At 43.8% G+C, this 9,697-nt stretch overlaps 1 long non-coding RNA gene and 36 other non-coding genes across 37 annotated transcripts in view; all 37 read left to right on the top strand.

Annotated features, from left to right (window-relative positions):
• Positions 1–9,697, top strand: part of LOC147841485 (uncharacterized) — a 53,232-nt gene that overhangs the window by 8,604 nt on the left and 34,931 nt on the right. The window lies entirely within an intron of this gene.
• trnat-agu (transfer RNA threonine (anticodon AGU)) lies at positions 79–152 on the top strand. The gene has a single exon. It is a non-coding gene; the product is annotated as a tRNA-Thr (tRNA).
• trnar-ucu (transfer RNA arginine (anticodon UCU)) lies at positions 238–326 on the top strand. Its single transcript is given in 2 exon segments — positions 238–274; positions 291–326. It is a non-coding gene; the product is annotated as a tRNA-Arg (tRNA).
• On the top strand, positions 540–613 carry trnat-ugu (transfer RNA threonine (anticodon UGU)). Its single transcript has one exon. It is a non-coding gene; the product is annotated as a tRNA-Thr (tRNA).
• trnat-agu (transfer RNA threonine (anticodon AGU)) lies at positions 1,000–1,073 on the top strand. The gene has a single exon. It is a non-coding gene; the product is annotated as a tRNA-Thr (tRNA).
• On the top strand, positions 1,425–1,498 carry trnat-ugu (transfer RNA threonine (anticodon UGU)). Its single transcript has one exon. It is a non-coding gene; the product is annotated as a tRNA-Thr (tRNA).
• Positions 1,885–1,958, top strand: trnat-agu (transfer RNA threonine (anticodon AGU)). Its single transcript has one exon. It is a non-coding gene; the product is annotated as a tRNA-Thr (tRNA).
• trnat-agu (transfer RNA threonine (anticodon AGU)) lies at positions 2,346–2,419 on the top strand. The gene has a single exon. It is a non-coding gene; the product is annotated as a tRNA-Thr (tRNA).
• On the top strand, positions 2,504–2,592 carry trnar-ucu (transfer RNA arginine (anticodon UCU)). The gene is given in 2 exon segments: positions 2,504–2,540; positions 2,557–2,592. It is a non-coding gene; the product is annotated as a tRNA-Arg (tRNA).
• On the top strand, positions 2,805–2,878 carry trnat-agu (transfer RNA threonine (anticodon AGU)). The gene has a single exon. It is a non-coding gene; the product is annotated as a tRNA-Thr (tRNA).
• On the top strand, positions 2,963–3,051 carry trnar-ucu (transfer RNA arginine (anticodon UCU)). The gene is given in 2 exon segments: positions 2,963–2,999; positions 3,016–3,051. It is a non-coding gene; the product is annotated as a tRNA-Arg (tRNA).
• trnat-ugu (transfer RNA threonine (anticodon UGU)) lies at positions 3,264–3,337 on the top strand. Its single transcript has one exon. It is a non-coding gene; the product is annotated as a tRNA-Thr (tRNA).
• On the top strand, positions 3,423–3,511 carry trnar-ucu (transfer RNA arginine (anticodon UCU)). The gene is given in 2 exon segments: positions 3,423–3,459; positions 3,476–3,511. It is a non-coding gene; the product is annotated as a tRNA-Arg (tRNA).
• On the top strand, positions 3,724–3,797 carry trnat-ugu (transfer RNA threonine (anticodon UGU)). Its single transcript has one exon. It is a non-coding gene; the product is annotated as a tRNA-Thr (tRNA).
• Positions 4,184–4,257, top strand: trnat-agu (transfer RNA threonine (anticodon AGU)). Its single transcript has one exon. It is a non-coding gene; the product is annotated as a tRNA-Thr (tRNA).
• On the top strand, positions 4,343–4,431 carry trnar-ucu (transfer RNA arginine (anticodon UCU)). Its single transcript is given in 2 exon segments — positions 4,343–4,379; positions 4,396–4,431. It is a non-coding gene; the product is annotated as a tRNA-Arg (tRNA).
• On the top strand, positions 4,803–4,891 carry trnar-ucu (transfer RNA arginine (anticodon UCU)). The gene is given in 2 exon segments: positions 4,803–4,839; positions 4,856–4,891. It is a non-coding gene; the product is annotated as a tRNA-Arg (tRNA).
• Positions 5,104–5,177, top strand: trnat-ugu (transfer RNA threonine (anticodon UGU)). The gene has a single exon. It is a non-coding gene; the product is annotated as a tRNA-Thr (tRNA).
• trnar-ucu (transfer RNA arginine (anticodon UCU)) lies at positions 5,263–5,351 on the top strand. Its single transcript is given in 2 exon segments — positions 5,263–5,299; positions 5,316–5,351. It is a non-coding gene; the product is annotated as a tRNA-Arg (tRNA).
• On the top strand, positions 5,564–5,637 carry trnat-ugu (transfer RNA threonine (anticodon UGU)). Its single transcript has one exon. It is a non-coding gene; the product is annotated as a tRNA-Thr (tRNA).
• trnar-ucu (transfer RNA arginine (anticodon UCU)) lies at positions 5,722–5,810 on the top strand. The gene is given in 2 exon segments: positions 5,722–5,758; positions 5,775–5,810. It is a non-coding gene; the product is annotated as a tRNA-Arg (tRNA).
• trnat-ugu (transfer RNA threonine (anticodon UGU)) lies at positions 6,023–6,096 on the top strand. The gene has a single exon. It is a non-coding gene; the product is annotated as a tRNA-Thr (tRNA).
• trnar-ucu (transfer RNA arginine (anticodon UCU)) lies at positions 6,182–6,270 on the top strand. The gene is given in 2 exon segments: positions 6,182–6,218; positions 6,235–6,270. It is a non-coding gene; the product is annotated as a tRNA-Arg (tRNA).
• trnat-agu (transfer RNA threonine (anticodon AGU)) lies at positions 6,483–6,556 on the top strand. The gene has a single exon. It is a non-coding gene; the product is annotated as a tRNA-Thr (tRNA).
• trnar-ucu (transfer RNA arginine (anticodon UCU)) lies at positions 6,641–6,729 on the top strand. The gene is given in 2 exon segments: positions 6,641–6,677; positions 6,694–6,729. It is a non-coding gene; the product is annotated as a tRNA-Arg (tRNA).
• Positions 6,942–7,015, top strand: trnat-ugu (transfer RNA threonine (anticodon UGU)). The gene has a single exon. It is a non-coding gene; the product is annotated as a tRNA-Thr (tRNA).
• Positions 7,101–7,189, top strand: trnar-ucu (transfer RNA arginine (anticodon UCU)). Its single transcript is given in 2 exon segments — positions 7,101–7,137; positions 7,154–7,189. It is a non-coding gene; the product is annotated as a tRNA-Arg (tRNA).
• On the top strand, positions 7,402–7,475 carry trnat-agu (transfer RNA threonine (anticodon AGU)). Its single transcript has one exon. It is a non-coding gene; the product is annotated as a tRNA-Thr (tRNA).
• On the top strand, positions 7,560–7,648 carry trnar-ucu (transfer RNA arginine (anticodon UCU)). Its single transcript is given in 2 exon segments — positions 7,560–7,596; positions 7,613–7,648. It is a non-coding gene; the product is annotated as a tRNA-Arg (tRNA).
• Positions 7,861–7,934, top strand: trnat-ugu (transfer RNA threonine (anticodon UGU)). The gene has a single exon. It is a non-coding gene; the product is annotated as a tRNA-Thr (tRNA).
• trnar-ucu (transfer RNA arginine (anticodon UCU)) lies at positions 8,020–8,108 on the top strand. The gene is given in 2 exon segments: positions 8,020–8,056; positions 8,073–8,108. It is a non-coding gene; the product is annotated as a tRNA-Arg (tRNA).
• Positions 8,321–8,394, top strand: trnat-agu (transfer RNA threonine (anticodon AGU)). Its single transcript has one exon. It is a non-coding gene; the product is annotated as a tRNA-Thr (tRNA).
• Positions 8,479–8,567, top strand: trnar-ucu (transfer RNA arginine (anticodon UCU)). Its single transcript is given in 2 exon segments — positions 8,479–8,515; positions 8,532–8,567. It is a non-coding gene; the product is annotated as a tRNA-Arg (tRNA).
• Positions 8,780–8,853, top strand: trnat-ugu (transfer RNA threonine (anticodon UGU)). The gene has a single exon. It is a non-coding gene; the product is annotated as a tRNA-Thr (tRNA).
• trnar-ucu (transfer RNA arginine (anticodon UCU)) lies at positions 8,939–9,027 on the top strand. The gene is given in 2 exon segments: positions 8,939–8,975; positions 8,992–9,027. It is a non-coding gene; the product is annotated as a tRNA-Arg (tRNA).
• On the top strand, positions 9,240–9,313 carry trnat-agu (transfer RNA threonine (anticodon AGU)). Its single transcript has one exon. It is a non-coding gene; the product is annotated as a tRNA-Thr (tRNA).
• On the top strand, positions 9,398–9,486 carry trnar-ucu (transfer RNA arginine (anticodon UCU)). Its single transcript is given in 2 exon segments — positions 9,398–9,434; positions 9,451–9,486. It is a non-coding gene; the product is annotated as a tRNA-Arg (tRNA).

Here is a 9,697-nt window from a genome sequence, read left to right as displayed (position 1 = left end):
GCTGGTTTTTGTTGTGTATTAGTTTTTTCTTCTTCGATTTTTGTTATCAGGCAAATGTTTCTTACAGTCAATATTAGTGGCGCTGTGGCTTAGTTGGTCAAAGCGCCTGTCTAGTAAACAGGAGATCCTGGGTTCAAATCCCAGCAGTGCCTTGTACGCAGTTGGCTGGCTTTTATGGGCCAGAGACTACCAAAAATTACTTTATCTGCAACAGTGCTAGTGGAAGCAGAGCTCTCGGGCTCTGTGGCGCAATGGATAGCGCATTGGATTTCTAGGCTGTTAGCTGAGCCATTCAAAGGTTGTGGGTTCGAGTCCCACCAGAGTCGTAAGCTTTGCCCTTATTCTTCACTGACTTTGGTGTGGTCTGTTGCCAACATTTTAGGCATCTGTCCATAACGTTTTGCTTCTTTCTTTCGTTGCTTCTTTCTTTCATTTCATTGCATTTTCTGCATCCTGACATGCTGGTTTTTGTTGTGAATTAGTTTTTTTCTTCTTCGATTTTTGTTATCAGGCAAATGTCTCCTACAGTTAATTTTTGTGGCGCTGTGGCTTAGTTGGTCAAAGTGCCTGTCTTGTAAACAGGAGATCCTGGGTTCAAATCCCAGCAGTCCCTTGTACGCAGTTGGCTGGCTTTTATGGGCCAGAGACTACCTAAAATTACTTTATCTGCAACAGTGCTAGTGGAAGCAGAGCACTCGGGCTCTGTGGGACAATGGATAGCGCATTGGACTTCTAGGCTGTGAGCTAAGCCATTCAAAAGTTGTGAGTTTCAGTCCCATCAGAGTCGTAAGGTTTGCCCTTTTTCTTCACTGACTTAGGTGTGGTCCATTGCCAACATTTTAGGCATCTGTCCATAACATTTTGCTTCTTTCTTTCATTGCTTCTTTCTTTCATTTCATTGCATTTTCTGCATCCTGACATGCTGGTTTTTGTTGTGTATTAGTTTTTTCTTCTTCGATTTTTGTTATCAGGCAAATGTTTCTTAAAGTCAATTTTTGTGGCGCTGTGGCTTAGTTGGTCAAAGCGCCTGTCTAGTAAACAGGAGATCCTGGGTTCAAATCCCAGCAGTGCCTTGTCTGCAGTTGGCTGGACTTATGGGCCAGAGACTACCAAAAAGTACTTTATCTGCAACAGTGCTAGTGGAAGCAGAGCACTCGGGCTCTTTGGCGCAATGGATAGTGCATTGCACTTCTAGGCTGTTAGCTGAGCCATTCAAAGGTTGTGGGTTCGAGTCCCACCAGAGTCGTAAGCTTTGCCCTTATTCTTCACTGACTTTGGTGTGGTCTGTTGCCAACATTTTAGGCATCTGTCCATAACGTTTTGCTTCTTTCTTTCGTTGCTTCTTTCTTTCATTTCATTGCATTTTCTGCATCCTGACATGCTGGTTTTTGTTGTGTATTAGTTTTTTCTTCTTCGATTTTTGTGGCGCTGTGGCTTAGTTGGTCAAAGTGCCTGTCTTGTAAACAGGACATCCTGGGTTCAAATCCCAGCAGTGCCTTGTATGCAGTTGGCTGGCTTTTATGGGCCAGAGACTACCTAAAATTACTTTATCTGCAACAGTGCTACATAGAGTAGAGCACTTAGGCTCTATGGGACAATGGATAGTGCATTGGACTTCTAGGCTGTGAGCTAAGCCATTCAAAAGTTGTGAGTTCCAGTCCCATCAGAGTCGTAAGGTTTGCCCTTTTTCTTCACTGACTTAGGTGTAGTCCATTGCCAACATTTTAGGCATCTGTCCATAACATTTTGCTTCTTTCTTTCATTGCTTCTTTCTTTCATTTCATTGCATTTTCTGCATCCTGACATGCTGGTTTTTGTTGTGTATTAGTTTTTTCTTCTTCGATTTTTGTTATCAGGCAAATGTTTCTTACAGGCAATTTTTGTGGCGCTGTGGCTTAGTTGGTCAAAGCGCTTGTCTAGTAAACAGGAGATCCTGGGTTCAAATCCCAGCAGTGCCTTGTACGCAGTTGGCTAGCTTTTATGGGCCAGAGACTACCAAAAATTACTTTATCTGCAACAGTGCTAGCAGGAGCAGAGCACCCAGGCTCTGTGGCGCAATGTATAGCGCATTGGACTTCTAGGCTGTTAGCTGAGCCATTCAAAGGTTGTGGGTTCGAGTCCCTCCAGAGTCGTAAGCTTTGCCCTTTTTCTTCATTGACTTTGGTGTGGTCCGTTGCCAACATTTTAGGCATCTGTCCATAACGTTTTGCTTCTTTCTTTCGTTGCTTCTTTCTTTCATTTCATTGCATTTTCTGCATCCTGACATGCTGGTTTTTGTTGTGAATTAGTTTTTTTCTTCTTCGATTTTTGTTATCAGGCAAATGTTTCTTACAGTCAATTTTTGTGGCGCTGTGGCTTAGTTGGTCAAAGCGCCTGTCTAGTAAACAGGAGATCCTGGGTTCAAATCCCAGCAGTGCCTTGTCTGCAGTTGACTGGACTTATGGGCCAGAGACTACCAAAAAGTACTTTATCTGCAACAGTGCTAGTGGAAGCAGAGCACTCGGGCTCTGTGGCGCAATGGATAGCGCATTGGACTTCTAGGCTGTTAGCTGAGCCATTCAAAGGTTGTGGGTTCGAGTCCCACCAGAGTCGTAAGCTTTGCCCTTATTCTTCACTGACTTTGGTGTGGTCTGTTGCCAACATTTTAGGCATCTGTCCATAACGTTTTGCTTCTTTCTTTCGTTGTTTCTTTCTTTCATTTCATTGCATTTTCTGCATCCTGACATGCTGGTTTTTGTTGTGTATTAGTTTTTTCTTCTTCGATTTTTGTTATCAGGCAAATGTTTCTTACAGTCAATTTTTGTGGCGCTGTGGCTTAGTTGGTCAAAGCGCCTGTCTAGTAAACAGGAGATCCTGGGTTCAAATCCCAGCAGTGCCTTGTCTGCAGTTGTCTGGACTTATGGGCCAGAGACTACCAAAAAGTACTTTATCTGCAACAGTGCTGGTGGCAGCAGAGCACTCGGGCTCTTTGGCGCAATGGATAGCGCATTGGACTTCTAGGCTGTTAGCTGAGCCATTCAAAGGTTGTGGGTTCGAGTCCCACCAGAGTCGTAAGCTTTGCCCTTATTCTTCACTGACTTTGGTGTGGTCTGTTGCCAACATTTTAGGCATCTGTCCATATTGTTTTGCTTCTTTCTTTCGTTGCTTCTTTCTTTCATTTCATTGCATTTTCTGCATCCTGACATGCTGGTTTTTGTTGTGTATTAGTTTTTTCTTTTTCGATTTTTGTTATCAGGCAAATTTCTCCTACAGTTAAGTTTAGTGGCGCTGTGGCTTAGTTGGTCAAAGCGCCTGTCTTGTAAACAGGAGATCCTGGGTTCAAATCCCAGCAGTGCCTTGTACGCAGTTGGCCGGCTTTTATGGGCCAGAGAATACCAAAAAGTACTTTATCTTCAACAGTGCTAGTGGAAGCAGAGCACTCGGGCTCTGTGGCGCAATGGATAGCGCATTGGACTTCTAGGCTGTTAGCTGAGCCATTCAAAGGTTGTGGGTTCGAGTCCCACCAGAGTCGTAAGCTTTGCCCTTATTTTTCACTGACTTTGGTGTGGTCTGTTGCCAACATTTTAGGCATCTGTCCATAACGTTTTGCTTCTTTCTTTCGTTGCTTCTTTCTTTCATTTCATTGCATTTTCTGCATCCTGACATGCTGGTTTTTGTTGTGTATTAGTTTTTTCTTCTTCGATTTTTGTTATCAGGCAAATTTCTCCTACAGTTAAATTTAGTGGCGCTGTGGCTTAGTTGGTCAAAGCACCTGTCTTGTAAACAGGACATCCTGGGTTCAAATCCCAGCAGTGCCTTGTACGCAGTTGGCTGGCTTTTATGGGCCAGAGACTACCTAAAATTACTTTATCTGCAACAGTGCTACATAGGGTAGAGCACTTAGGCTCTATGGGACAATGGATAGTGCATTGGACTTCTAGGCTGTGAGCTAAGCCATTCAAAAGGTGTGAGTTCCAGTCCCATCAGAGTCGTAAGGTTTGCCCTTTTTCTTCACTGACTTAGGTGTGGTCCATTGCCAACATTTTAGGCATCTGTCCATAACATTTTGCTTCTTTCTTTCATTGCTTCTTTCTTTCATTTCATTGCATTTTCTGCATCCTGACATGCTGGTTTTTGTTGTGTATTAGTTTTTTCTTCTTCGATTTTTGTTATCAGGCAAATGTTTCTTACAGGCAATTTTTGTGGCGCTGTGGCTTAGTTGGTCAAAGCGCCTGTCTAGTAAACAGGAGATCCTGGGTTCAAATCCCAGCAGTGCCTTGTACGCAGTTGGCTGGCTTTTATGGGCCAGAGACTACCAAAAATTACTTTATCTGAAACAGTGCTAGCAGTAGCAGAGCACCCAGGCTCTGTGGCGCAATGGATAGCGCATTGGACTTCTAGGCTGTTAGCTGAGCCATTCAAAGGTTGTGGGTTCGAGTCCCACCAGAGTCGTAAGCTTTGCCCTTTTTCTTCATTGACTTTGGTGTGGTCTGTTGCCAACATTTTAGGCATCTGTCCATAACGTTTTGCTTCTTTCTTTTGTTGCTTCTTTCTTTCATTTCATTGCATTTTCTGCATCCTGACATGCTGGTTTTTGTTGTAAATTAGTTTTTTTCTTCTTCGATTTTTGTTATCAGGCAAATGTTTCTTACAGTCAATTTTTGTGGCGCTGTGGCTTAGTTGGTCAAAGCGCATGTCTAGTAAACAGGAGATCCTGGGTTCAAATCCCAGCAGTGCCTTGTCTGCAGTTGGCTGGACTTATGGGCCAGAGACTACCAAAAAGTACTTTATCTGCAACAGTGCTAGTGGAAGCAGAGCACTTGGGCTCTGTGGCGCAATGGATAGCGCATTGGACTTCTAGGCTGTTAGCTGAGCCATTCAAAGGTTGTGGGTTCGAGTCCCACCAGAGTCGTAAGCTTTGCCCTTATTCTTCACTGACTTTGGTGTGGTCTGTTGCCAACATTTTAGGCATCTGTCCATAACGTTTTGCTTCTTTCTTTCTTTGTTTCTTTCTTTCATTTCATTGCATTTTCTGCATCCTGACATGCTGGTTTTTGTTGTGTATTAGTTTTTTCTTCTTCGATTTTTGTTATCAGGCAAATGTTTCTTACAGTCAATTTTTGTGGCGCTGTGGCTTAGTTGGTCAAAGCGCCTGTCTTGTAAACAGGAGATCCTGGGTTCAAATCCCAGCAGTGCCTTGTACGCAGTTGGCTGGCTTTTATGGGCCAGAGACTACCAAAAATTACTTTATCTGCAACAGTGCTAGTGGAAGCAGAGCTCTCGGGCTCTGTGGCGCAATGGATAGCGCATTGGACTTCTAGGCTGTTAGCTGAGCCATTCAAAGGTTGTGGGTTCGAGTCCCACTAGAGTCGTAAGCTTTGCCCTTTTTCTTCACTGACTTTGGTGTGGTCTGTTGCCAACATTTTAGGCATCTGTCCATAACGTTTTGCTTCTTTCTTTCGTTGCTTCTTTCTTTCATTTCATTGCATTTTCTGCATCCTGACATGCTGGTTTTTGTTGTGTATTAGTTTTTTCTTCTTCGATTTTTGTTATCAGGCAAATGTTTCTTACAGTCAATTTTTGTGGCGCTGTGGCTTAGTTGGTCAAAGCGCCTGTCTAGTAAACAGGAGATCCTGGGTTCAAATCCCAGCAGTGCCTTGTCTGCAGTTGGCTGGACTTATGGGCCAGAGACTACCAAAAAGTACTTTATCTGCAACAGTGCTAGTGGAAGTAGAGCTCTCGGGCTCTGTGGCGCAATGGATAGCGCATTGGACTTCTAGGCTGTTAGCTGAGCCATTCAAAGGTTGTGGGTTCGAGTCCCTCCAGAGTCGTAAGCTTTGCCCTTATTTTTCACTGACTTTGGTGTGGTCTGTTGCCAACATTTTAGGCATCTGTCCATAACGTTTTGCTTCTTTCTTTCGTTGCTTCTTTCTTTCATTTCATTGCATTTTCTGCATCCTGACATGCTGGTTTTTGTTGTGTATTAGTTTTTTCTTCTTCGATTTTTGTTATCAGGCAAATGTTTCTTACAGTCAATTTTTGTGGCGCTGTGGCTTAGTTGGTCAAAGCGCCTGTCTTGTAAACAGGAGATCCTGGGTTCAAATCCCAGCAGTGCCTTGTACGGAGTTGGCTGGCTTTTATGGGCCAGAGACTACCAAAAATTACTTTATCTGCAACAGTGCTAGTGGAAGCAGAGCTCTCGGGCTCTGTGGCGCAATGGATAGCGCATTGGACTTCTAGGCTGTTAGCTGAGCCATTCAAAGGTTGTGGGTTCGAGTCCCACCAGAGTCGTAAGCTTTGCCCTTATTCTTCACTGACTTTGGTGTGGTCTGTTGCCAACATTTTAGGCATCTGTCCATATTGTTTTGCTTCTTTCTTTCGTTGCTTCTTTCTTTCATTTCATTGCATTTTCTGCATCCTGACATGCTGGTTTTTGTTGTGTATTAGTTTTTTCTTTTTCGATTTTTGTTATCAGGCAAATTTCTCCTACAGTTAAATTTAGTGGCGCTGTGGCTTAGTTGGTCAAAGCGCCTGTCTAGTAAACAGGAGATCCTGGGTTCAAATCCCAGCAGTGCCTTGTCTGCAGTTGGCTGGACTTATGGGCCAGAGACTACCAAAAAGTACTTTATCTGCAACAGTGCTAGTGGAAGCAGAGCACTTGGGCTCTTTGGCGCAATGGATAGCGCATTGGACTTCTAGGCTGTTAGCTGAGCCATTCAAAGGTTGTGGGTTCGAGTCCCACCAGAGTCGTAAGCTTTGCCCTTATTCTTCACTGACTTTGGTGTGGTCTGTTGCCAACATTTTAGGCATCTGTCCATAACGTTTTGCTTCTTTCTTTCGTTGCTTCTTTCTTTCATTTCATTGCATTTTCTGCATCCTGACATGCTGGTTTTTGTTGTGTATTAGTTTTTTCTTCTTCGATTTTTGTTATCAGGCCAATTTCTCCTACAGTTAAGTTTAGTGGCGCTGTGGCTTAGTTGGTCAAAGCGCCTGTCTTGTAAACAGGAGATCCTGGGTTCAAATCCCAGCAGTGCCTTGTACGCAGTTGGCCGGCTTTTATGGGCCAGAGAATACCAAAAAGTACTTTATCTTCAACAGTGCTAGTGGAAGCAGAGCACTCGGGCTCTGTGGCGCAATGGATAGCGCATTGGACTTCTAGGCTGTTAGCTGAGCCATTCAAAGGTTGTGGGTTCGAGTCCCACCAGAGTCGTAAGCTTTGCCCTTATTTTTCACTGACTTTGGTGTGGTCTGTTGCCAACATTTTAGGCATCTGTCCATAACGTTTTGCTTCTTTCTTTCGTTGCTTCTTTCTTTCATTTCATTGCATTTTCTGCATCCTGACATGCTGGTTTTTGTTGTGTATTAGTTTTTTCTTCTTCGATTTTTGTTATCAGGCAAATGTTTCTTACAGTCAATTTTTGTGGCGCTGTGGCTTAGTTGGTCAAAGCGCCTGTCTAGTAAACAGGAGATCCTGGGTTCAAATCCCAGCAGTGCCTTGTCTGCAGTTGGCTGGACTTATGGGCCAGAGACTACCAAAAAGTACTTTATCTGCAACAGTGCTAGTGGAAGCAGAGCTCTCGGGCTCTGTGGCGCAATGGATAGCGCATTGGACTTCTAGGCTGTTAGCTGAGCCATTCAAAGGTTGTGGGTTCGAGTCCCTCCAGAGTCGTAAGCTTTGCCCTTATTTTTCACTGACTTTGGTGTGGTCTGTTGCCAACATTTTAGGCATCTGTCCATAACGTTTTGCTTCTTTCTTTCGTTGCTTCTTTCTTTCATTTCATTGCATTTTCTGCATCCTGACATGCTGGTTTTTGTTGTGTATTAGTTTTTTCTTCTTCGATTTTTGTTATCAGGCAAATGTTTCTTACAGTCAATTTTTGTGGCGCTGTGGCTTAGTTGGTCAAAGCGCCTGTCTTGTAAACAGGAGATCCTGGGTTCAAATCCCAGCAGTGCCTTGTACGGAGTTGGCTGGCTTTTATGGGCCAGAGACTACCAAAAATTACTTTATCTGCAACAGTGCTAGTGGAAGCAGAGCTCTCGGGCTCTGTGGCGCAATGGATAGCGCATTGGACTTCTAGGCTGTTAGCTGAGCCATTCAAAGGTTGTGGGTTCGAGTCCCACCAGAGTCGTAAGCTTTGCCCTTATTCTTCACTGACTTTGGTGTGGTCTGTTGCCAACATTTTAGGCATCTGTCCATATTGTTTTGCTTCTTTCTTTCGTTGCTTCTTTCTTTCATTTCATTGCATTTTCTGCATCCTGACATGCTGGTTTTTGTTGTGTATTAGTTTTTTCTTTTTCGATTTTTGTTATCAGGCAAATTTCTCCTACAGTTAAATTTAGTGGCGCTGTGGCTTAGTTGGTCAAAGCGCCTGTCTAGTAAACAGGAGATCCTGGGTTCAAATCCCAGCAGTGCCTTGTCTGCAGTTGGCTGGACTTATGGGCCAGAGACTACCAAAAAGTACTTTATCTGCAACAGTGCTAGTGGAAGCAGAGCACTTGGGCTCTTTGGCGCAATGGATAGCGCATTGGACTTCTAGGCTGTTAGCTGAGCCATTCAAAGGTTGTGGGTTCGAGTCCCACCAGAGTCGTAAGCTTTGCCCTTATTCTTCACTGACTTTGGTGTGGTCTGTTGCCAACATTTTAGGCATCTGTCCATAACGTTTTGCTTCTTTCTTTCGTTGCTTCTTTCTTTCATTTCATTGCATTTTCTGCATCCTGACATGCTGGTTTTTGTTGTGTATTAGTTTTTTCTTCTTCGATTTTTGTTATCAGGCAAATTTCTCCTACAGTTAAGTTTAGTGGCGCTGTGGCTTAGTTGGTCAAAGCGCCTGTCTTGTAAACAGGAGATCCTGGGTTCAAATCCCAGCAGTGCCTTGTACGCAGTTGGCCGGCTTTTATGGGCCAGAGAATACCAAAAAGTACTTTATCTTCAACAGTGCTAGTGGAAGCAGAGCACTCGGGCTCTGTGGCGCAATGGATAGCGCATTGGACTTCTAGGCTGTTAGCTGAGCCATTCAAAGGTTGTGGGTTCGAGTCCCACCAGAGTCGTAAGCTTTGCCCTTATTTTTCACTGACTTTGGTGTGGTCTGTTGCCAACATTTTAGGCATCTGTCCATAACGTTTTGCTTCTTTCTTTCGTTGCTTCTTTCTTTCATTTCATTGCATTTTCTGCATCCTGACATGCTGGTTTTTGTTGTGTATTAGTTTTTTCTTCTTCGATTTTTGTTATCAGGCAAATGTTTCTTACAGTCAATTTTTGTGGCGCTGTGGCTTAGTTGGTCAAAGCGCCTGTCTAGTAAACAGGAGATCCTGGGTTCAAATCCCAGCAGTGCCTTGTCTGCAGTTGGCTGGACTTATGGGCCAGAGACTACCAAAAAGTACTTTATCTGCAACAGTGCTAGTGGAAGCAGAGCTCTCGGGCTCTGTGGCGCAATGGATAGCGCATTGGACTTCTAGGCTGTTAGCTGAGCCATTCAAAGGTTGTGGGTTCGAGTCCCTCCAGAGTCGTAAGCTTTGCCCTTATTTTTCACTGACTTTGGTGTGGTCTGTTGCCAACATTTTAGGCATCTGTCCATAACGTTTTGCTTCTTTCTTTCGTTGCTTCTTTCTTTCATTTCATTGCATTTTCTGCATCCTGACATGCTGGTTTTTGTTGTGTATTAGTTTTTTCTTCTTCGATTTTTGTTATCAGGCAAATGTTTCTTACAGTCAATTTTTG

The sequence above is a fragment of the Danio rerio genome, chromosome 12 (assembly GCF_052040795.2).
Source record: "Danio rerio strain M-AB ecotype USA chromosome 12, GRCz13ab, whole genome shotgun sequence".
Classification (NCBI taxonomy): Eukaryota; Metazoa; Chordata; class Actinopteri; order Cypriniformes; family Danionidae; genus Danio; species Danio rerio.
This window is presented reverse-complemented; position numbering and strand designations above follow the sequence as displayed.